The sequence below is a fragment of the Hyaena hyaena genome, unplaced genomic scaffold, assembly GCF_003009895.1.
Source record: "Hyaena hyaena isolate Hyena2069 unplaced genomic scaffold, ASM300989v1 scaffold_488, whole genome shotgun sequence".
In the NCBI taxonomy this organism is placed as follows: domain Eukaryota; kingdom Metazoa; phylum Chordata; class Mammalia; order Carnivora; family Hyaenidae; genus Hyaena; species Hyaena hyaena.
Window position 1 is genome coordinate 1405601 of NW_024081122.1, and position 23112 is coordinate 1428712.

Consider the following 23112-nt stretch of genomic DNA (forward strand, 5'->3'; position numbering starts at 1 on the left):
GACGTAACCTGAATCGATCTTCTGCACGACATATCATAGTGAAAATGGCCAAATACAAGGACAAAGAGAGAATTTTGAAAGCAGCTAGGGAGAAAAGGGCCCTAACATACAAAGGGAAACCTATCAGAGTGGTGACAGACCTATCTACTGAAACTTGGCAGGCTAGAAAGGAATGGCAGGAAATCTTCAATGTGATGAACGGTAAAAATATGCAGCCAAGAATCCTCTATCCAGCAAGCCTGTCATTCAAAATAGAAGGAGAGATAAAAACCTTTCCAAATAAACAGAAATTGAAAGAATTTGTCACCACGAAGCCAGCCCTACAAGAAATCCTGAGGGGGATGCTCTGAAGGAAAGGTTGCAAGGAACAAAGATACCAGAGACACCACCACAAACATGAACCCTACAAAAGATACAAAGACTCTAAACCCACATATTTCAATAATAACACTGAATGTAAATGGGCTGAATGCTCCAATCAAAAGACATAGGGTAGCAGAATGGATTAAAAAACAAAATCCATCAATATGCTGTCTACAAGAAACTCATTTTAGACGGGAAGATACCTTCAGATTAAAAGTAAGGGGATGGAGAAATATATATCATGCTACAGGAAATCAAAAGAAAGCCGGAGTAGCGATACTTATATCAGACAAACTGGACTTTAAATTAAAGACAATCACAAGAGATGAAGAAGGGCACTACATAATAATTACAGGGTCCATCCATCAGGAAGAACTAACAATCATAAATGTCTACGCACCGAATATGGGAGCACCTAAATATCTAAAACAATTAATCACAAACAGAAACAAGCTTATAGATAAGAATGTGCTAATAGCAGGGGACTTTAATACTCCGCTTACAGCAATGGATAGGTCAACCAGACAGAAAATCACTAAAGAAATAATGGACTTGAAAGACACATTGGACCAGATGGATCTGACGGATATATTTAGAACTTTACATCCTGAGGCCAGGGAATTTACTTTCTTCTCAAGTGCGCATGGCACATTCTCCAAGATAGATCACATACTGGGACATAAAGCAGCCCTCAATAAATATAAAAGAATAGAGATCATACCATGCACACTGTCAGATCACAATGCTTTGAAACTTGAAATCAATTACAGGAAGAAGTCTGGAAAACCGCCAAAAACATGGAGGTTAAAGAACACCCTTCTAAAGAATGAATGGGCCAATCAGGCAATTAGAGAGGAAATTAAAAAATATATGGAAACAAATGAAAATGAAAACACAACAATTCAAAATCTATGGGATGCGGCCAAGGCAGTCCTAAGAGGAAAGTACATTGCTCTCCAGGCCTATTTCAAGAGATTAGAAAAAGCACAAGTCCAAAATCTAACAGCTCACCTAAAGGAGCTAGAGGCAGAGCAACAAGAACGCCCTAAACCCAGTAGAAGAAGAGAAATAGTAAAAATTAGAGCAGAAATAAACAACATAGAGACCAAAGAAACAATTGAACAGATCAATGAAACCAAGAGTTGGTTTTTTGAAAAAGTAAACAAAATTGACAAACCTCTAGCCAGGCTTATCAAAAAGAAAAGAGAGAGCACCCAAATAGACAAAATTATGAATGAAAATGGACTTATTACAACCAACCCCTCAGAAATACAAGCAATTATCAGGGAATACTATGAAAAATTATATGCCAACAAATTGGACAACTTAGAAGAAATGGACAAATTCCTAAACACACACTCACTACCAAAATTCACACGGGAAGAAATAGAAAACCTGAACAGACCCATAACGAGTGAAGAAATCGAATCAGTGATCAAAAATCTCCCAACAAATAAGAGCCCTGGACCTGATGGTTTCCCTGGGGAATTCTACCAGACATTTAAAACAGAATTAATCCCAATTCTTCTCAAGCTATTCCAAAAAATAGAAGTCGAAGGAAAACTCCCGGACTCATTTTATGAAGCCAGCATCACTCTGATTCCCAAGCCAGACAGAGATCCAGCAAAAAAAGAGAACTATAGGCCAATATCCTTGATGAATACGGATGCAAAAATTCTCAACAAGATCCTTGCAAATCGAATCCAGCAGCATATCAAAAGAATCATCCACCAAGATCAAGTGGGATTCATTCCTGGGTTACAGGGCTGGTTCAACATTCGCAAATCAATCAATGTGATCCATCATATCAATAAAAGAAAAGATAAAAACCATATGATCCTGTCAATAGATGCAGAAAAAGCATTTGACAAAATACAGCATCCCTTCTTAATAAAGACTCTCGAGAAAGTTGGGATAGAAGGAACCTACTTAAACATCATCAAAGCCATCTATGAGAAGCCTTCAGCTAACATCATCCTCAACGGGGAAAAACTGAGAGCTTTCCCCCTGAGATCAGGAACACGACAGGGATGTCCACTCTCACCACTGTTGTTTAACATAGTGCTGGAAGTCCTAGCATCAGCCATCAGACAACAAAAGGAAATCAAAGGCATCAGAATTGGCAAAGAGGAAGTCAAACTTTCACTCTTCGCAGATGACATGATACTCTACATAGAAAACCCGACAGACTCCACCAGAAGCCTACTAGAACTGATCCAAGAATTCAGCCAAGTTGCAGGGTACAAAATCAACGTACAGAAATCGGTTGCATTTTTATACACCAATAATGAAGCAACAGAAAGAGAAATCAAGAAACTGATCCCATTCACAATTGCACAAAAAACCATAAAATACCTCGGAATAAACCTAACCAAGGATACAAGAGATCTGTATGATGAAAACTATAGAAAACTTATGAAGGAAATTGAAGAAGACACAAAGAAATGGAAAAACATTCCATGCTCATGGATAGGAAGAATAAATATAGTTAAGATGTCATTACTACCTAAAGCACTCTACACATTCAATGCAATTCCAATCAAAATTGCACCAGCATACTTCTCAAAACTAGAACAAACTATCCAAAAATTTGTATGGAACCACAAAAGACCCCGAATAGCCAAAGTAATACTGAAAAATAAAACCAAAACGGGAGGTATCACCATCCCAGACTTCAGCCTCTACTACAAAGCTGTCATCCTCAAGACAGTATGGTATTGGCACAAAAACAGACACATAGACCAATGGAACAGAATTGAGAACTCAGAAGTGGACCCAAAAGTATACAGCCAACTGATCTTTGACAAAGCAGGAAAGAATATCCAATGGAAAAAAGACAGCCTTTTTAACAGATGGTGTTGGGAGAACTGGACAGCAACATGCAGAAGAATGAAACTAGATCATTTTCTCACACCATGCACAAAAATCAACTCAAAATGGATAAAGGACCTGAACGTGAGACAGGAAACTATCAACACCCTAGAGGAGAAAGCAGGAAACAACCTCCTTGACCTCCACCGCAGCAACTTCTTACTTGACACATCCCCAAAAGCAAGGGAATCAAGAGCAAAAATAAACTGTTGGGACCTCATCAAGATTAAAAGCTTCTGCACAGCCAAGGAAACAACCCAGAAAATTAATAGGCAACCAACGGAATGGGAAAAGATAGTTGCAAATGACATATCAGATAAAGGGTTAATATCCAGAATCTATAAGGAACTCACCAAACTACACGCCCGAAAAACAAACAACCCAGTGAAGAAATGGGCAGAAGACATGAACAGACACTTCTCCAAAGAGGACATCCAGATGGCCAACAGACACATGAAACGATGCTCAGCATCCCTCCTCATCAGGGAAATACAAATCAAAACCACACTGAGATACCACCTCACGCCAGTCAGAGTGGCTAAAATGAGCAAATCAGAGAACTCTAGATGCTGGCGAGGATGTGGAGAAACGGGCACCCTCCTACACTGTTGGTGGGAATGTAAACTGGTACAGCCCCTCTGGAAAACAGTGTGGAGGTTCCTCAGGAAACTAACAATAGAACTCCCTTATGACCCAGCAATAGCACTGCTAGGAATTTACCCAAGGGATACAGAAATGCTGAGGCATAGGAGCACATGTACCCCAATGTTCATAGCAGCACTCTCCACAATAGCTAAAACATGGAAAGAGCCTAAGTGTCCATCAACAGATGAATGGATCAAGAAGATGTGGTTTATCTATACCATGGAATACTACATGGCAATGAGAAACAATGAAATCTGGCCATGTGTAGCAACATGGATGGACCTTGAGGGTGTTATGCTGAGCGAAATAAGTCAGGCAGAGAAGGACAAATATCATATGTTTGCACGTATAGGAGGATTAGGAGGAACTTGACGGAGGAACAAGGGGGAGAAGAAGGGCGGAAATGGTGGGGGAAAGGGAGAGAGGCAAACCATGAGAGACTCTTGAATGCTGACAAAAACGGAGAACTGATGGATGTAGGGGGGAGGGGGGAGGGGAATGGAGGAGGGCTCTCGTGGGGATGAGCACTAGGTGTTAATGGGAAACTAATCTGACAATAAACTATTTGTAAAAGAAAAAGAAAATACCACAAACTGGGTATTTCCAGAACACAAATTTATTTTCTCCCAGTTCTGAGGTAGAAAAGTCCAAGATAAAAATTCCAGCAGGGTTTAGCATCTGATGAGACCTCTTTGCCTTCGGATGGCAGGTTTGTCCTCATGTGGCTTTTCATCTGAGCATGCTAGTTCTCTCTGAAGCCTTGTATTATAAGGACACTAATACCATCAGAACAGGGCCACAACATTATGACCTCATTTTACCTTAATTCTCTCCTAACCGCCCCATTTCCAAATATAGTCATAATGGGGATTAGGACTTCAACCTAATAAAATTAAGGTATACAATTCAGTCTCTAGCATTTGGATTATTATCCATCATGTCTGCCTTTGTTTTCCATTATTACAGTTTTTTTTTTCTCTACAACCAATGATGCCACCTCCTTTCTGTCTTCATTGGTTTCTCTTGACCATTTTATACAGTTCTGTTTTGTCTCCACCCTTAGCCTATCAATATAGTTATTTTTCAAAGAAATTATTAATTATTGCTCTAGAGTTTTCAATATAAATTTTAAACGAATCTAGGTCCACCTTCACATAATACCATACAACTTCGTTTCTAATCTAGGAAACTTATAACAGTATTACCAATCCCTATTTCCTGTCCCTATGACACTGCTATAATTTATTTCACTTACGTACATGCTTGTAACACTTACCTTTAAAATCAGGGTGCCTGGGTGGCTCAGTCGGTTAAGTGTCCAACTTACACTCAAGTCATGATCTCATGGTCTGTGAGTTTGAGCCCCGCCTCTGGCCCTATGCTGACAGCTTGGAGCCTGGAGCCTGTTTCATATTCTGTGTCTCCCCTTCTGTCTTCCCCTCCCCCACTCATGCTCTGTTTCTCTCTCTCTCCCAAAAATAAATAAACATTAAAAATTTTTAAATAAAATAATATTTAATAATAAGAATGCAAAAGAAATTATTTTCCTTCATTGATTCCTTTTCTGATCCTCTTATATTTTTAATGTAGATCTGACTTTCTAATCTATATCATTTCTTTCTACCTAAAGAAACTGCTTTTAACATTTCTTTCAGGGTAGGTCTTCAGGTGGTACATTTCCTCAGTTTTTGTTTTATAAAAAAGTTCTTATTTCCCTTCATTTTAAAGAATAATTTCATTTGATCTAGAATTCCAACTTGTTCTTCCCCACCTCCAAGTGTGAAATCTTTTACTCTACACTTGTCTTGATTGCATTGTTTCTGATGAGCGTCCTGCTATAATTCATATTATTTTATTTATAATGTGCTGTATTCCTCCTAATTTACTTCAAGAATTTCCTTGTTGGGGGTATCTGGATGGCTCAGACAGTTATGCGTCCAACTCTTGGTTTCAGCTCAGGTCATGATCTCATGGTTTCATGGGTTTGAGCCCCATATTGAGCTCCACCCTGACAGTGCAGAGCCTGCTTGGGATTCTGTGTCTCCCTCTCTCCCTGCCCCTTCCCCACTCGCACTGTCTCTGTCTCTCAAAATAAATAATTAAACTTAAAAATAAAACTTTGTCTTTGGTTTCATGCAATGTGAACATAATATATCTAGGTATACATTTTTGTTTTGTCATGTTTTGTTGTTTGTATTTATCTTGCTTGGTATGCTCCAAGCATTGTAGATCTTTAGTTTGATGTCTGTCATGAAGTTTGCAAAAGTATCATTCATTATTTCTTTAAATATTTCCTCTGCTTTGTTTTTACCTTCTTCTCTTCTGATACAATTATATATATGGTATACTTTTTTAAAACATGTTTTTTATTTATTTCTGAGAGAGAGAGAGAGAGCGAGCACGAGCAGGGGCAGATCAGAGAGACAGGGAGACACAGAATCCGAAGCAGGCTCCAGGCTCTGAGCTGGCTGTCAGCACAGAGCCCAACATGGGGCTCGAACCCACTAACTGTGAGATCATGACCTGAGCTGAAGTAGGACACTCAACCGACTGAGCCACCCAGGCTCGCCTGTATGGTATACTTTTTGATGTTGTCCATATGTCTTTGCTGTTCTATTCTGTTTTCACCATTCTTTTCTTCTTCTCTTTACATTTCAGATTAAGAAGTTTCTGTTGACCTATCTTCAAGCTCACTCTTTCTTTCTTAAGCTATCTTGTGTCCTGATGAGCCTATCAAAGACATTTTTCATTTCTGTTAGTGTTTTTCCCCTCAGCATTTATTTTTTATTCTTTTTTCCAACTTCAGTCTTTCTGTCTAGATTCTTCAGCTATTTATGCATGCCATCTACTTTTGCCATTAGACCCCATTGTGCCTAATTTTATGTCAAATTGGATGAGCCACAGCACCCAGATATTTGGTCAAACACCAATCTAGATGTCACTGTGAAGGTATTTTATATTCCAATTATGGATTAAAATAAAGACTAAGGATTAGAGATTTAAATCAGTTGACTTTGAATAAAGCAAATTACTCTCCATAATGTGGACGGGTTTTATTTAATCAATTGAAGGCATTAAAAATAAATACTGAGATCCACCCAGAGAAGAGGGAATTCTGCCTTCAGACTGCCTTCAGGCTCATGCTGCAAATCTTTCCTAAGTCTCCTGCTTGTTGGCCTACCCTATAGATTGTGAATTTGCCAGCCCCCACAATCATGTGAACCAGTTCCTTAAAATAAACCCACCCACCCCCAACACACACCCTGTTAATTCTGCTTCCCTGGAGAACCCTGACTCTACAGAGCCCCTAACATATCAATCACAGTTATTTTAAGTTTCCTAACCAATAATTCCACAGGTATATTATATGTAAGTCTAGTTCTGATACTTGTTGTGTCTCTACAGATATTTCTTTTCTTGCACTTTCCTCAGCTTTCCTATTTTATGTTGAAAATTGGTCATGGGGGCCTTCGGTGGCTCAGTTGGTTAAGCTCCTGACTCTCGTTTCGGCTCAGGTCATGAGTTCAAGCCTCCCATCAGGCTCTGTGCGGATAGTGCAGAGCCTGTTTGGGATTCTCTCTCTCTCTCTCTCCCCCTCTCTCTGTTCCTCCTGTACTCATGCTGTCTCTGTTTCTCTCAAAACAAATAAACTTTAAAAATTAAAAATAAAGAAAATTGGTCATGTATTAGGTAATAGGCCTTTAGGTGTAGAGGTTAATTTAGCTGAGTTGTGTTGTGTAGAACATTTGCTGTAGCTGTAAGGACTAGAATATTCACATTTCTTTAGTGCTCTTGTTTTTGTCTCCTCTCCTCAGTGCTTTTCTCAGATAGATCTGCATCTTGGAACTTTTTCAACTGTAATCCACCATTATTATTTTTTTAAAGATTATTTTAATGTTTTATTTATTTCTGAGAGAGAAAGAGACAGCATGAGCAGGGAAGGGTCAGAGAGAAGGAGACACAGAATCTGAAACAGGCTCCAGGCTCTGAGCAAGCTGTCAGCACAGAGCCCGGCATGGGACTTGAACCCACGAACTGTGTGATCATGACCTGAGCCGAAGTCGGATACTTAACCGACTGAGTCACCCAGGCACCCCTGTAATCCACCATTATTACCCTAGAACCCTTTTCTTGTGGTTGTAAAATTGTGGAGGAGGGAACAACTTCTATGATCTTATCATAAAATCTCAAGAAAATATCTGTCCTTTAGTGGGCCTGTGTCTTCCATTTGGGACCTTCATGAATGTTTCTTCAGTGGCATGGCTCCTCTCTGTTTAGGAGAGACAGGAAGACAATAAGTGAACTTGAGTATGAGGAACACTCCTTCCTTACTGGGATAAAGCTCTGTTAAAATCTTTTCTACTGGAAAATATGACTTTGTTATGGGTGTCTCTGCCCTAGCCAATGCCATTTTTCTCTCCAGAGCCAGTTAAGATCTCTTGATGTTTCAGTGTAAAATATGATAGGGATAATGTAGGTAAAACCCAAGAAAATGTTTGGATTCTTTCAATGCTGCAGGCTTCCCAGAAGTTTTCTTGCTTTGATGCTAGTCTACACTGAGTCCCCAGCAATTCATCAAAATTACCCTTTCAATTGTTCCTACTACCTTATGTTCTAGTGGTTTCTGCTCCAGATAAGCCACTCTTGGCTGTGGCTTTCTGGATCCACCTGTCTCCCTAGATTTCGTGGTGGCCGGTTACCCTCCAACTTCAATCTCCTAATGGGTCTAAGAAAAGCCATTGCTTGACTGGTTCAGCCTTTTCCTGTTGTCAGATTGGGAGTGGCAGCTCCCAAGCTTTTTACATTTCAGAGCTGAAGCTAGAAGTCTCCTCTCTGCTTACTTTTTTCTTCTCTTTTCTGAGAATGAGCTTCTGAGAAAGATGAATTGAGGTTTTTAGCTAAACTTATTGATCTATATATTTTTCTGTAGTTCTGTCAATTGTTCAATATAATTTGAGGCTCTATCATGAGATTATGTTCACAGTGGTGTATTTCTTTTTGACTGTACGTCACATCATTCATTGCCTCTTATATTTTTCATTCTTAATTTTATTTTGACAGAATATGACTTGTGACACATTGTCCTTATACAGTATTTTAGTTACTTTTCAAACTTTGTCTCTTTTATAAAAATATTCCTTGTTTAGAGAACATTTTATTATGTTTTAAAATCTAATAAAATAAATAAATAAAATAAAATAAATCTAATCTGAGAAATGTTGCCTTTGATTCCATTTATGTTTTTGCACTAAGTGCTATATTAGAATTTATTTCTCCCATCATTTTTTCATATTTTTGTTTACTTTCTTTCTTCATTTCCATTGCCAATTCATGGTTCTTTGTCTTCGCTAAAAAGTTACACATTTTGCTTTGTTTTTGAAGAAGTTTGATTGAGAGGTTATTTTCACACCATACAATTCACACAGTTAAAGACACATTCTGTTTTTATCTCTACTGTGGTAGCCTTTGACTTAGGATCCATTATTTAATTTTGAAAGTCGTGAAAAGTTGCCCTGAGTTTGAAGAATTCTGAATTCATAATTATAATGATGCCTAATGTCCATATTTGCCTAACGTAAAAGTTTTGATCAGTTTCTTAATGTAATTAGCAAAATTTTATTTAAAAACAAAATTCTTACCTCATTCATGAAAAACTGATATTGTGAATGTCTCCATTTTCCAAAGCTAATTTTGCCTTCCTAGCAGCAGTGATTTAATCCATAACCATAAGCAGGTAGGCATATCAGAATAAAGATTTTAATTGCTATGTAAGATACCCACATAGATAGGAAAGGAACTGTCCTTGCCCAACCAACACACGAGGGGTGTAGAAGAAAGAAAAGAGCATGGGATTTGACCTAGGAGATCTGGGTACAATTGCATCTGATATATACTAAATTCTTGAACTCAGAAAACAACAATCATTAAATCAATCAACTAGGGTTATTTCGAAGATGACATTAATATAAGTAAACACCATACAAAGCAAATATGTATTTAAGCAGTAACTTTCCTTTACTTTTGCAAATTATTTTATTTTGTATTATAATAAAATGTATGTGTTCATTTAAAACAGGTAGAATGTATAGAAGTTTATAAAACAACATTCTATCTCTAACTCCAGTGATATAAAGCACATTTACTCTCAGTAATCATCAATATTTTATAACTAAAACCACAACAGTACATAAAAAATATCCTATTTTATATGCTTCTAATTTTATTGTAAAATTTCCATGTCATTAAAAACAGTGAAGTATCTCTGTTAATGTTGTATATTTTATGTTGTTGGATATAGATTATTTCCTTACCACCACATTATTGCATGTTTTGTTTATAATTATACAAAGTGGTTATGTAATTATTCACTAGCTTTACTCATGCTTTCTTTTACATTCTGTTTTTTTCTCAAGATAGGTATAATTTTTTCAAGTTAAAATCATTTGGTCACAGAATATTAATATTTTATATTATTAAAAAGGATTGTCCATTTTTCCAAAAATAACGACTACTTTATAATTCTATCAGCAGAATATTATAGCATTTTTTATTCTGTGCTCTCACCAATATATTTTTTAATATCTTTGCTAATTAGAAAAGTGAGAAGTAATATCTTTGTATTATAATATAGATTACTCTGATTTACAATAAATTTGAACATTTACTTAGATATTTCTTCTTTTCTGAATTGTCAGAAAATGTTTCTTTTCTGATTTATCTATTGCTGATCTCATTTTGCATATTGAGTTTGCCTCCTTAAACATTAAGAATTTTAACATTTTGTCTTATTTGCAGCAAACATTTCTTTGCATTTTGTTGATTGGGGTTTTTTTTTATATTTCCTGTAAGTAATTTAAAATGTTTATATCATCAAATTAGTTTTTTGAGATTTTTTTCCTCATCATTGTAACTGTAATATATGCATAATGCGGGGGAGGGGCAAAAAGCTTTCTTTGAGTCCCTTTGAGTCTCTCTTAGGGTTCTCTAGCTGGGTCTGAAAATTAAATTGACAAAGACAGATTAATAGGAGAAAAGTTGACACATTTGTTGAATTTTTATGGGCACATGGGAGCCTTCACAAGGGAATGAAGATCTGAAAAAGTGACCAGAGCTAGGAAACTTATATCTTATAGACAAGGAAACAATTAACTTGTGAAGACTTGAAAAGACAAAGGCGTTTGGGCTAGGGGTATTAAATGGTGAAGAAGTAACCGGGAAGAAAAGGTTAGTTTAACATGGTTTGTTTCTACAGGCTTCTTAGCCCTAATTCCCTGTGCCTGGTGATAAGGATGTCTTCCTTCCTCCAGGCACAAGAAGGGTACATTCCACAGAGCAGAACATGACCTGTTTCAGGGAAGATGCGCAGGGGAGGAGGAGTTAGGTTGATTTTTCTGCTTCTGCTGTTGTCTCAAACTTCTTTAGCTTAAGATATTCCATATGCCAAGATGCATATGCTATTGGAGTAGTGTGTCCTGGGTCCCAGCATAACAAACAATACAAAATGAATGAAGACGAAATACATTGTTTTCTACCTCCCATATTAATAGCCCCTTGTTCTTTCCACAATTTTTTTTTTCTGATACAAGTACATACACACATATATGCACATATTCAGGGTGCTTTGCTTGTGTAATTTAAACAAAACTGAATAGTACTATCTATATCTATCTATCTATCTATCTATCTATCTGCAATTTGCCTCTATTTTTTTCTCAACACTTTCTTATGGACAAGTCTACACGTTTACAGATGATTTATTTCAAGTTTCTCCTGCAAATGTACCCATCTATATTATTAGATGAAAGAAACTTGCATTTATTTTTAATGTAGTCTTTATTTCCCCACTCTTGTATTTCTTTGCCTTTCTCCTATCCTCTTTCTCTTCTCTTCCAAACACCCCAAATCCTGTCTCAGGTGACTTCTAAAATCAAGTCTTCCATTTTTTCTTCTCACTCATATAAAGATATGTCTCACTGGATTTTTAAAGATGTTAGTATTATATCATGGAAAATCACTTAAATCCACAGTCATGGTTGTACTATATTCTTTTAAAATTGTGATGTGGTATTATGTAATAGAAATACATCATGATTTATTAAACCATTAACATGATAATGGACATTTACTTTTTCCCAGTGTCTTACCACTCTAAAACTGTTAAAATAAAGACACTCTTCCCTCATACACAGGAAATATATATATATATATATGAGGTATATTTTTAAGAAGTGATCTTTCTGAGTCAAGGAATACTCTTTTTAAAAGTTAGTTTTTCTTAATTTAAATTTTAATTAGTTAACATACAGTGCAATATCAGATTCAGGAAGAGAATCCAGTGATTCATCACTTACATACAACACCCAGTGCTCATCATATCTCATCAAATTTCCCAGTGAACCTGTTACAATTTCCCCTTGTTGATGTCAGACGTAGAAATTTTTGCCCTTTAATTTTTTTAATAGTTTGATGAATATACATTATTATCTTGTTAGTACTCATCTTTGCATTTCTCTAGTTGAAAGTTGGAGCACTTTTCCATAAATTGTCAGCTTTCTAAAATAAATATTCTCTTCCATAAATTGTCCATTTTTCTATTAGACTATTTTGTCTCTTGTTATTATGAAGAGGTCTTATTACATGTATTGTATGTATATTACATGTTGATATTTTATCACGCAGGAGCTTTACAAATAACATTTTAATATTTATTTGTTGACTTTGTTTCAAATGTCTACAGATCTACAAAAGTTTTATTTGTTTTAAACTTTCATCTTCAAATATGTCAATATTTTCTTTGATAGCTGCTGGAATTTTTGTCTTATTTCCCTCAATGTCATAGATTTTACATGTAATATCAGAGTTCTTTGTTTCAGAAATTTAAAAAAATTCAATCTTTACTACATCTGTATTTAATTTTTGGCATAGTTTTGGTAGGAGTCCAAATATTCTCTTCTCCAGATAAAAATCTGTTGTGCCAGCATTATCTGTGAATTATTTACCTTTGTCTCTGAACCCAGTTAGGACCTTAGACATATACTTTTCATATATTCTGGGTCTGTTTCAATTTCATGTACTATGAAAAATACCTATGTCATAACCATAATTATTTTGTAATTATTTAATGACAAGTGCTTTATAATACTTTATAACATCTTGTAAAACATGTGGTGCTTTATGATACTCCTTTTTCATAATAATATTTATTGTTCTTGGGAATTTATTCTTACATAAATTTAATATAATTATATCCAATTCATCTAATTCTGTGTATATTCTAATTACTATATTAGTTTCCTAGGGCTGCTGTAAGAAACTACCACAACCTTGGTGATTTAGGACAACAGCAATTTATTATCTTACAGTTCCAAATTCCAGAATTCCTAGAACAAATTGTCAGCAGGGTTGTTTCCTTACACAGTATCTGAGAGAGAATTCCTCCCATGCTTCTATCCTAACTTTCTGGTGGTTCTACCAGTATTTGGTGTTCCTGAGCTTGTAGAAGTATTTTTCTGATCCTCATCTCCATCTTCACAAGGATTTCCCTGCTTGCCCTTCTCCCTGTCTTTGTGTGTCCAATCTCCACCTTTCCATCATAAACACACCAGTCATTGGATTTAGGCTGCTCAGAATGATCTCATCATAAGATCCCTAATTTAATTGTATCTTTAAACACCTTATACCCAAATAAGGTCACAGTCACAGACAACAGGAATTAGTACTTGGACATAATTTGGGGGAGACACAATTCAACCCATTACTGTTGCATTCATTTAGATAGCAGTGTTGGATGAATTAGAAACAATCCACTCAAAAACAAAATATTTCCTTCAAATAATTGAAACAATTGTATACCTTGGTAAGTTTTTAATTATTTTTTATTTAGGTCAGTTATGTTACTTCTTGTTTATTCCTAATATTTTATATTTTTTGTTATTTTTAAAGGAATAATTTTTCTCTATGTCATTATTACGACCAAAATTTTAAAGCGCTATTGATTTCTTCATATTTCTCTTGTATTATCGGTTGAATTTTGTCCTTCCAAAATTCACATGTTGAAATGATGTTGCAGTAAAATTGGACATATTAGTATAAATTCTTGTTTATTTTAACACACACATACACACACATGGAGAGAGCGGGAAAGAGGGAGGTAGGAAAAAAAAGAGGGAGGGAAACAGGAAGGGAAATTATACACGGGTTAGTATACATATACATATTTTCTATTTAGGTCCACTGAGATGTCCAATAGTAATTAACATAACCAGGGTCCAGATATTGGTTACTAATTGCCATTTCCCAATAGAATAAGCCAGCACTCCTTAGAGAAATAGATTATTCTGGCTTGGAACAAGGAGAATAAGCCTGGAGATGTTTTGTAGTTCCAGAAAGTAAGAAAGTGCTGAATAAAAGGGAGGGAGAATATCAAAAGGGCATAAGAGCTTATTTGAAAGAGCTATCAATGGTCAAAGCTAGACTAATTTGAGCAACAGAATAAATAAATCTAATATTGGATTAGAACTCAAAGGATAAATTAAATGTTGACGGGTATGTACAAATATAAATAAATAATTGTTCAAATAACTGGAAGAGACAGAACAAATCTTGCTTGTGGATTATTTCCAAATAATTAATGCAGAAACATTGAGAGAAATAGAAAATCACAATTAGAACACCCTATCAATATCAACAATGAATGCCAAAATTTTTGGGTAAAAGTAAAAGAGAAACAGAATATTTGCCTAGCCCCGGTGTAACTGCCCCAAATTACTAATTATTGTAAGAGTTTTATTACATATCTACAAATTCTTTGTTATTCTTCCCTTCTCAATGAAGAGTTTAATTTCCTTTCTCTTAAGCGTGAACTAGGTTTAGCAATGAAAATATAATGGACAGAATATGGAATGGGAAAAAGTAACTTCATAGTGCAGAAATCAGGCAGACACCATCTTAACTGATGGTAACATCATCAATAATAAATTGTGTGGATGTCATGAACTTCCTGATATGATGTGATGAGAATGACATTTAATCTCTGTGGTATTCTTTCTAAAAATCAGTAAGTCCAGTAAAATCTTGAGAGAATATCAGACAAACAAAAATTGAGGGACATTTTAAAAATGCCTGACCAGTACTCCTCAAAAGTTGCAAGGTCATAAATGACATGGAAAAACTGGAAACATGTCACAGATTGGAGAGTAAAGATACCTGATAATTTTTTATACTTCTTAAAATAACAGAATTTTAATTTATTTTTTAAAATATAATTTATTGTCAAATTATTTTTCATACAACACCCAGTGCTCATCCCAAAAAAGTGCCCTCCTCAATGCCCCTCACCGACTTTCCCCTCTACTCCACCCTCCCCTCATCAACCCTCAGTCTGTTCTCAGTATTTAAGAGTATCTTCTGGTTTACCTCCCTCCCTCTCTGTAACTTTTTTTCTCCGCTTCCCTTTCCCCATGGTCTCTGCTAAGTTTCTCAAGATCCACATATGAGTGAAAACATATGGTGTCTGCCTTTCTTGGTCTGACTTATTTCACTTAACATAATACCCTCCAGTTCCACCCGTGTTGCTGCAAATGGCCAGATTTCATTCTTCCACATTGCCATGTAGTATTCCATTGTATATATAAACCACATCTTTATCCATTCATCAGTTGATGGACATTTAGACACTTTCCATAATTTGGGTATTGTTGAGAGTGCTGTTATGAACATTGGGGTACACGTGCCTCTATGCATTAGCATTCCTGTATCTCTTGGGTAAATTCCTACCAGTGCTATTGCTAGGTAATAGTGTAGTTCTATTGTTAATTTTTTAAGGAACCTCCACACTGTTTTCCAGAGAGGCTGCACCAGTTTGCATTCCCACCAACAGTGCAAGAGGGTTCCTGTTGCTCCATATCCTCACAGGCATCTATAGTCTACTGATTTGTTCATTTTAGCCACTCTCACTGGTGTGAGGTGGTATCTCAGTGTGGTTTTGATTTGCATTTATCTGATGATGAGTGACACTGAGCATCGTTTCCTGTGTCTGTTGGCCATCTGGATGTTTTCTTTGAAGAAGTGTCTGTTCATGGCTTCTGCCCATTTCTTCACTGTGTTATTTGTTTTTCAGGTGTGAAGTTTGGTCCTTATAGATTTTGGATACTATCCCTTTATCTGATCGGTCATTTGTAACTATCTTTTCCCATTCCGTCTGTTGCCTATTAGTTCTCTTGATTGTTTCCTTTTCCATGCAGAAGATTTTTATATTGATGAGGTCCCAATAGTTCATTTTTGCTCTTGATTCCTTTGCCTTTGTGGGGATGTGTCAAGTAAGAAATTGATACAGTTGAAGTCAAGGAGTTTGTTTCCTGCTTTCTCCTGTAGGGTTTTGATGGTTTCCTGTCTCACATTCAGTTTCTTCATACATTTTGAATTTATTTTTGGGTATGGTGTGAGAAAGTGGTCTAGTTTCATTCTTCTGCATTTTGCTGTCCAGTTCTCCCAGCACCATTTGTTAAAGAGACTCGTTTTTCCATTGGATATTCTTTCTTGCTTTATCAAAGATTAGTTGACCATACATTTGTGGGTCTAATTCTGGGTTCTCTCTTCTATTTCATTGGTCTATGAGGACACCTAATAATTAAGTGTAGCATGGTAACCTGGATTGGATCTTGGAATATAAAGAGGATATGTGATGGAAAAGTGATAAAATCCAAATAAAGATTCTAGTTTAGTTAAGTACTGTGACAGTGTTAATTTTTTTTAGTTTCATTAAATATGCCATAATCCATAATATATTGACATTATGGGAATCTGGGAAAGGATATACATGAACTCTCTTCTATCTTTGCAACTCTTGTGTAAATGTGAAGCTTTTTCAAAACAAAAATTCTTTTTAAAGTAGGTATCCAAAGAGATCCTAGGCAAATGCAAAAAAAGGATGGAAGGAAGGAAGAGGAATTCAAGATGATCATGTTAAAATCACATGAGACTAAATCTATGGTTAAATGCTCCAAAGAGAATGAAGAGAAAACGATGCCATAATCAGAGAAGAATTTCTGAAGAATATAAAATATATTTAAAACTGTATGTCTAAAACCACATAGCAACTAAATAGGTTTTAAAACTAATAGAAATGCAGTCACAATGTGACAGGTTCCCTATTTATTTATAACTCTCCAAAATTCTCTTTCCTTTAGGATCTCCTCTGACTTGCAGAGGCAGTCGTCAGAGACTTTCCTTCCAAGAAACAGAAAAGGTTTGAAAGGAAGAAGGAAGTTGAAGTCACATTGTTTCTGTTCAGCTTTAAAAGCATGAGAATTTCCGTGGCCTTTCTACACTTTCTTATGAAACACCTGCTTTAGTCCTGGAGGAATCTATGGTCAATACTAAGGGTTTGGTGAAGTTAGTGAATTTTCTCAAGCTTCTGTGAACCAGCAACCGGCTGAGAGGTTATTAGCGATGACCCGACTTTTGTTCTTTCTGATAGTTGTGTCGCTACCCAATTAGTCTTATTCAATCTTGCCCAACTTGAAATACCTGACACGGTTTCTGTTTCTCGAGTTGACCCTACTAAATAGAAAAAGAATGTCATCAATTTTTATATCATCATAAAATATTATTATATTGGTAGTTTTAAAAACACCTCTTTCAGAATTATCAGGCATAACAAGAAACAAAACAGAGAAAGATAGACAAATTGAATGAAAATATTAGCAAATTCAATTTAAGGAGTACATAGAGAATGTTTATGTCTTGAAAAGAAAATGTATGGTTTTATGTATATTTCTGAAAAGACATATCAATCACATAATTGACAAAAAATATGTTAGCAAATATTTAGAAGTAAAGATTTTACTTTATCATAGTATTAAATAAATAAGAAAAGAAAAATAAATTTAGGAACAAGAATGAAGAATAACCAAAAATATATTAGAGCATTAAGGAATTCTAAAAAAATAATGCTCTCATTTGCAATGTTTCATTACTTTTATACTGAAAAATTGTCCTTTCCTCCCCTCCCCCCCCCCATTTAAAGATCAGGTTGATCATCACATATTTTTTCTAATTTTAAAAATGTGTGGGGCACCTGGGTGGCTCAGTCTGTTAAGCGTCCCACTACAGCTCAGGTTATGATCTCACGGTTTGTGAGTTCGAGTACTGTGTAGGGCTCTGTGCTGACAGCTCAGAGCCTGGAGCCTCCTTTGGATTCTGTGTCTCCCTCTCTTTCTGCCCCTCCCCAGCTCATGCTCTGTCTCTCAATAATAAATAAATGTTTTTAAATTTTTTTAAAAAGAATTTAAAAGTGTGTGTGTGTGTGTGTGTGTGTGTGTTGCTAATTCTTTGGACTACTTAAAAATATTTTGATATGTGTGTGTTGGAAACTGCTATTTGTATACCCATATCCACCCATATGTGTGCATAATTGTAGAAAACACATAGCTTTTCAACTAGAGAATCCATTTCTAAGTGTGCTTTGCATCAGCTTTGTCCATGTGACTAAGTCATTACCAATGGATGATGGGTAGAGGTGATGGGTCCCATATCCAAACTCCCTGTGTCTGTGAATGCATTCTTCCTCATGTGTGTCCTTCTCCCTTTCCATGAACTAGCAGATAGGAATGTAAGAATATTAATACTCCAAGCTTTGTCCAATCAAATAAGAACAAATTCCAGGAGACAGACAATGGGAAAATTGTGAGTCCTTGATTCCTTAACTGATTGTTTTATTTTTGTTGGAGTAGTGGGACTGTTTGTTACAGTAGTTTATTCTTTACTCCAACTACTATGTTCTATAAAGCAAACTGATTTTTCTCCTACAGAGCCAATGAAATTGTTAGGCAGTATAAATTGAATTTCCTTCTTTTGAATTTCCAGCTTTGATATATTAAAATCTTATATATTCGAATGTATTTTTCTGAGTTATCTATGCTACTCTGATATGTTTCATTCCCTTTTTTCTTTAAAAATTTTTTTAATGTTATCTTTATTTCTGAGAGAGAGAGACCGCGTGAGCAGAGGAGAGTCAGAGAGAGAGGGAGACACAGAATCTGAAACAGGCTCCAGGCTCTGAGCTGGCTGTCAGCACAGAGTCCTACGTGGGGCTCGAACCCACAAGCCATGAGATCATGACCTTAGCTGAAGTCGGACGCTTAACGGACTGAGCCACCCAGGTGCCCCACTTTTGTTTTCTTAAGCTCAAGAAAAATGTATGACCAAAGAATCAGGGAATCTCAGAGCTTAGTGGAACTTAGTGGCCATTTGGTCCACAATTTCCTGGCTGTTAAAAAAATAATAATGTCTGCAGGTTAAGAATAGATATTTTTCTAAAAATAAAGAGTAAATCAAAGAGTTTCTATGATTAATTAAGTTTTGGACATTCTGTGTACTGCTTTTCTCTTCCAAAGATTTACAGAATATATTAGGATATCAAAGGTTTTGTAAAATCCTACAATAACTGAGTATTTCTCAAATGCATATAATTATTATACTCATTTTAAATAGGGCACATTTCAATAACTTGAGAAGTGCTGGCATTCCACCAAACATTGTGAAACACAGATAAATTCTTGGTATCACCCCACATGGCATCTTTTATATTATATCTAGCTCCTACTAAGAGATGTCTAATACCAAGGCATTCCATGGCTTTTCACTTTCCATTACTGGATTATCCTAACTGTTGGACGTGTCTTTGTGATGGGCTTATAAAATATATGAAATACAAGTTGAATGATGTTGGAAAAAAATAAAGTTTCTCACATAAGCATAATCCCTCTTAGATGGTCAATGAGAAATAAGATTATTGTTTTTCATGACAGAGAGTAGATGCCAAAACGGAGGCAGATTATCAAAACTCTTTGCAATAGGTGGGTTCTAATGCTTAATTACATGAAGACTAGAAAATAGTGGATGTTGAATCTATTCCCACATGCTCTCAGAAGGGCATCGAATGGCCCACATTTGTTTAAAAGGCGGGGATGCCTCTGTATGGTGATTCATTCTGCCCTCTTTGCTCCTTCATCCTAAACCCAGGAGTCTTTGCTTTACATCTCATCTCATCATTTATTTTCTTCTCCAGTTCTTAAAATTATTTGTACTCTTGGAACCCATGTGTGTTTTTCTAATCTCCTTCAGCCTTTCCAGGCTGTGAATCTCTTGTAGGTTTGGATCTTGATACTGCTAAATCAGTGCTTTTGAAGTTCAGAAGCTTTTGCTCAAAATTAGTATCTTTTCCACATTTCTTAAAATCTTATTTGATGCCCAAAAGCTGAGCCCTTGAATCTCCATTTTTAGCTTATCCCCTATCACCCTTTTTCTGGGACATAATATCAAATATCCTAAAATCTATCTGAGTAGAAAGGAGAGTCACATGACAATCTGAAGACAGATATGTCTGGGGAAAGCTGTGCTAACACATATAGGCAAATATTATTCTCATAAATCTTATCATTAATTCATTTTATATGTACCTCTCAAATACAACTTCTGAAGTAATAGGGAAAAAAATTGAATATAGATACCCTATCCCATTCTTTCCCTGAGACCTCACATCCTCTCAATTACTTCTGACATGTGATCATTTTCACATTTTCTACTCTTATTTCTCATTCTAACCTAGGTGTTAAATGTATCTTTTTAGAATGCATGCTTCTATTAGTCCTATGCTCAAAGTATAGACATTCTTATAGAAATATAGTTGGAGAACTAGTGAGAAGGTAGCCCCACCTAGCTTTTATAAAAATATTTGACCATAAATGAGTCTGATCATAATTGTGACCATAATTTTTATTTTGGATGTGCTTTATCATTTCTAGGAAGTTTCATTTTAAAATACACATACTATCATGACATTCATAGCATGATGTTATTAATAATTTACTGTGGCAAAGATTTTCAGTGTTTTATTTTCTTTTTTCCTAGAACTGCAGGAACCTTGATGCTTGTTAGTTGACAAGAAGAAAAGGAATATGTATGCTGAGGGAGTGTGTTTGTTTTCTATTACAGCCATAACAAATTACCATAAACTTAGGCAGTTCAAATCAACACACATTTACTGTCTTATTGTTATATAGGTTAGAAGTTTAGCATGGGTCTTATTGGGTGAAAATCAAGATGTCAGGGGGGCTGTTTCTTTCTGGAGGCTCTAGGAGATAGTCCATTTTCTTGGCTTTTCAGGTTATTGGCAGAATTAAGTTTCTTGCATGTGTAGGACCTAGGTCCCGATTTCCTTGTTGGCTGTCAATTAAAGGTGATTTCCAGCTTCTCAGAAGTTGCCTTTATACCTGGGCTTATGGCTCCTTCCACGTTCTTTAAAGCCAGTAATGGTGAGTTGACTTCCTCTTATTCACTGAATCTTCTCTGTTACTCTCCTCCTCCATCTCTCTGACCAACTATTCTGTCTCCTACTTTAAGAGCCCATGTGATTGCACTGGACTCACTCACATAACCCAGTATAATCTTCATTTCATGTTAAAGTTTATTTTCCTTTTGCCATGTAAGGTGACATATTTATAGGTTCTAGTGATAAGGATGTGAATATCTTTGTGGGGGGGGGAGCAATAGTCTGCCTACTACGGAGGAAAAGGATACTATAACTTAATCAAAATTAGTATCCATCTGACACTCTATGTCCTAGGAGAAATATCTACGAGAGCCAAAATAGATTAAATTAGAATATAAGGCAATCTGAGAAGTTTTTCAAATAGGTTTAGTAATGTTACCTTAATGCTTGTGTTTTTGTTCTATTTAGAAAAAAAAAATGGGTAAGCTTTTCGTGTATCCATTCCAAGGCAGATAAAATTGTAAATATTTACTGAATCATTTTATTTTTCCCTAGAAACAGAGAAAAACTACATTTCTCAGTTTTCTGTATCTAGGTTGAGTTGGGCCATTTAGCTCTTGTTGTCCAATTGTATACTGGTGAACATGATGTGTGTCACTTCCAGACTTGAACAATTAAAACAAAAAGGCCACCCTTTTGCTATGACCAGGAAGGAAATTTGTCAAGGATGATGGCATCATACCAAAGGGTTTGGGGTCCTTGAATAACTGAACGGAACATTTCATCCTTCCATCCCTTGGGATATTACGCAAGTAAATAATCCACTTTATTGTGTTAAGCCTCTGAGATCTGAGGGTTCTTTGTTACAGTTTCAGCCTCTCTCACTCCTATCATCTGTCAAATACTTGCTGAGTGTACTAATTAACTAGGGCTGCTACAGGAAGTATCATAGTTTTAAACAACAGAAGTTAATTGTAGAGGCTGGGAATTTCAAGCTGAAGATGCCAGCCAACTCAGTTCCTGATGAGAGCTCTCAAAGAGCAGGCTTCTTGCTGGGTTCTCATGGTGGAGAGAAAGAGTTCTAGTGTCTCTTCTTCCTTTTTATAAAGGTACCAGCCTTATCAGTACCCCATCTCTAAACCTCAATGAACCTTAATTCCTCCTAAGAAGCATTATTTCCAAAAAGTGACATTGGACTTAAGGTTCAACATATGAATTTGGGCGGTATAAAATTCCGTCTGTAGTATAGAGCCTTTACTTTCTCAAAAATTCAGATCATAACTTATCAAATATGGGAAAGAGAAAAAAATTTGACCAATGGGCCCAGATTTAGCTACTTGGAAGTACTTTTTTAAAAATGACATTCCTGGTCTTACACCTGGAGTTAATGAATCAAAGTCTCCAATGACTTTAGAGGCCATCACATCCAACTTTCATATTGTCCTGATGAGAAAAAGAAGATTCAAGGTTCTTACCTCTTTACCCTGTTAGACTGCTGGTGTCACATTCAGCACTAGAATCCACATTTCTCAATTGTTAGACCACTGAAACTTCATTTCTTCCATATTGTCATTCTTAGCATTGAGAAGATATGTAAATAGAATTGAGAAGATATGTAAATTAAGTAGTTGGAAGCAAAAATATTTAAAAAACATTTTTCCTGAAATGTCCATAAATTAAATTCTAACTTGCTAATTTTAATCACACCTTCACCTCTGCCCGATTTTGCAAACACGAATGTCTAAATTAGACAGCTTCATGTCGTGAAAAGTATTGTGTGGGTTTTAAGCTACCTGAACTATAATGCGAATGATTTGTTAGAGTTCCAATCTCAATTCGTGGCATTTTGTGACTAATTGTTTTTCTCACTCTATCTCATCCCATGTAATGTTTGCTTACCCACAGAAATTTTATCAAATATTTGAAAAGCAGTTTTTGGAAAGAAGTATTTTTATCTTCAA

General features: G+C 35.9%; 1 long non-coding RNA gene across 1 annotated transcript in view; it reads right to left on the reverse strand.

The window, feature by feature from the left end:
• Positions 1-22719, reverse strand: part of LOC120246810 — a 34133-nt gene extending 11414 nt beyond the window's left edge. The window contains exon 1 of the long non-coding RNA XR_005532155.1: positions 22627-22719. This is a non-coding gene — a long non-coding RNA (uncharacterized LOC120246810). The remainder of the gene's footprint in view (positions 1-22626) is intronic.
• Positions 22720-23112: the final 393 nt, after the last annotated feature.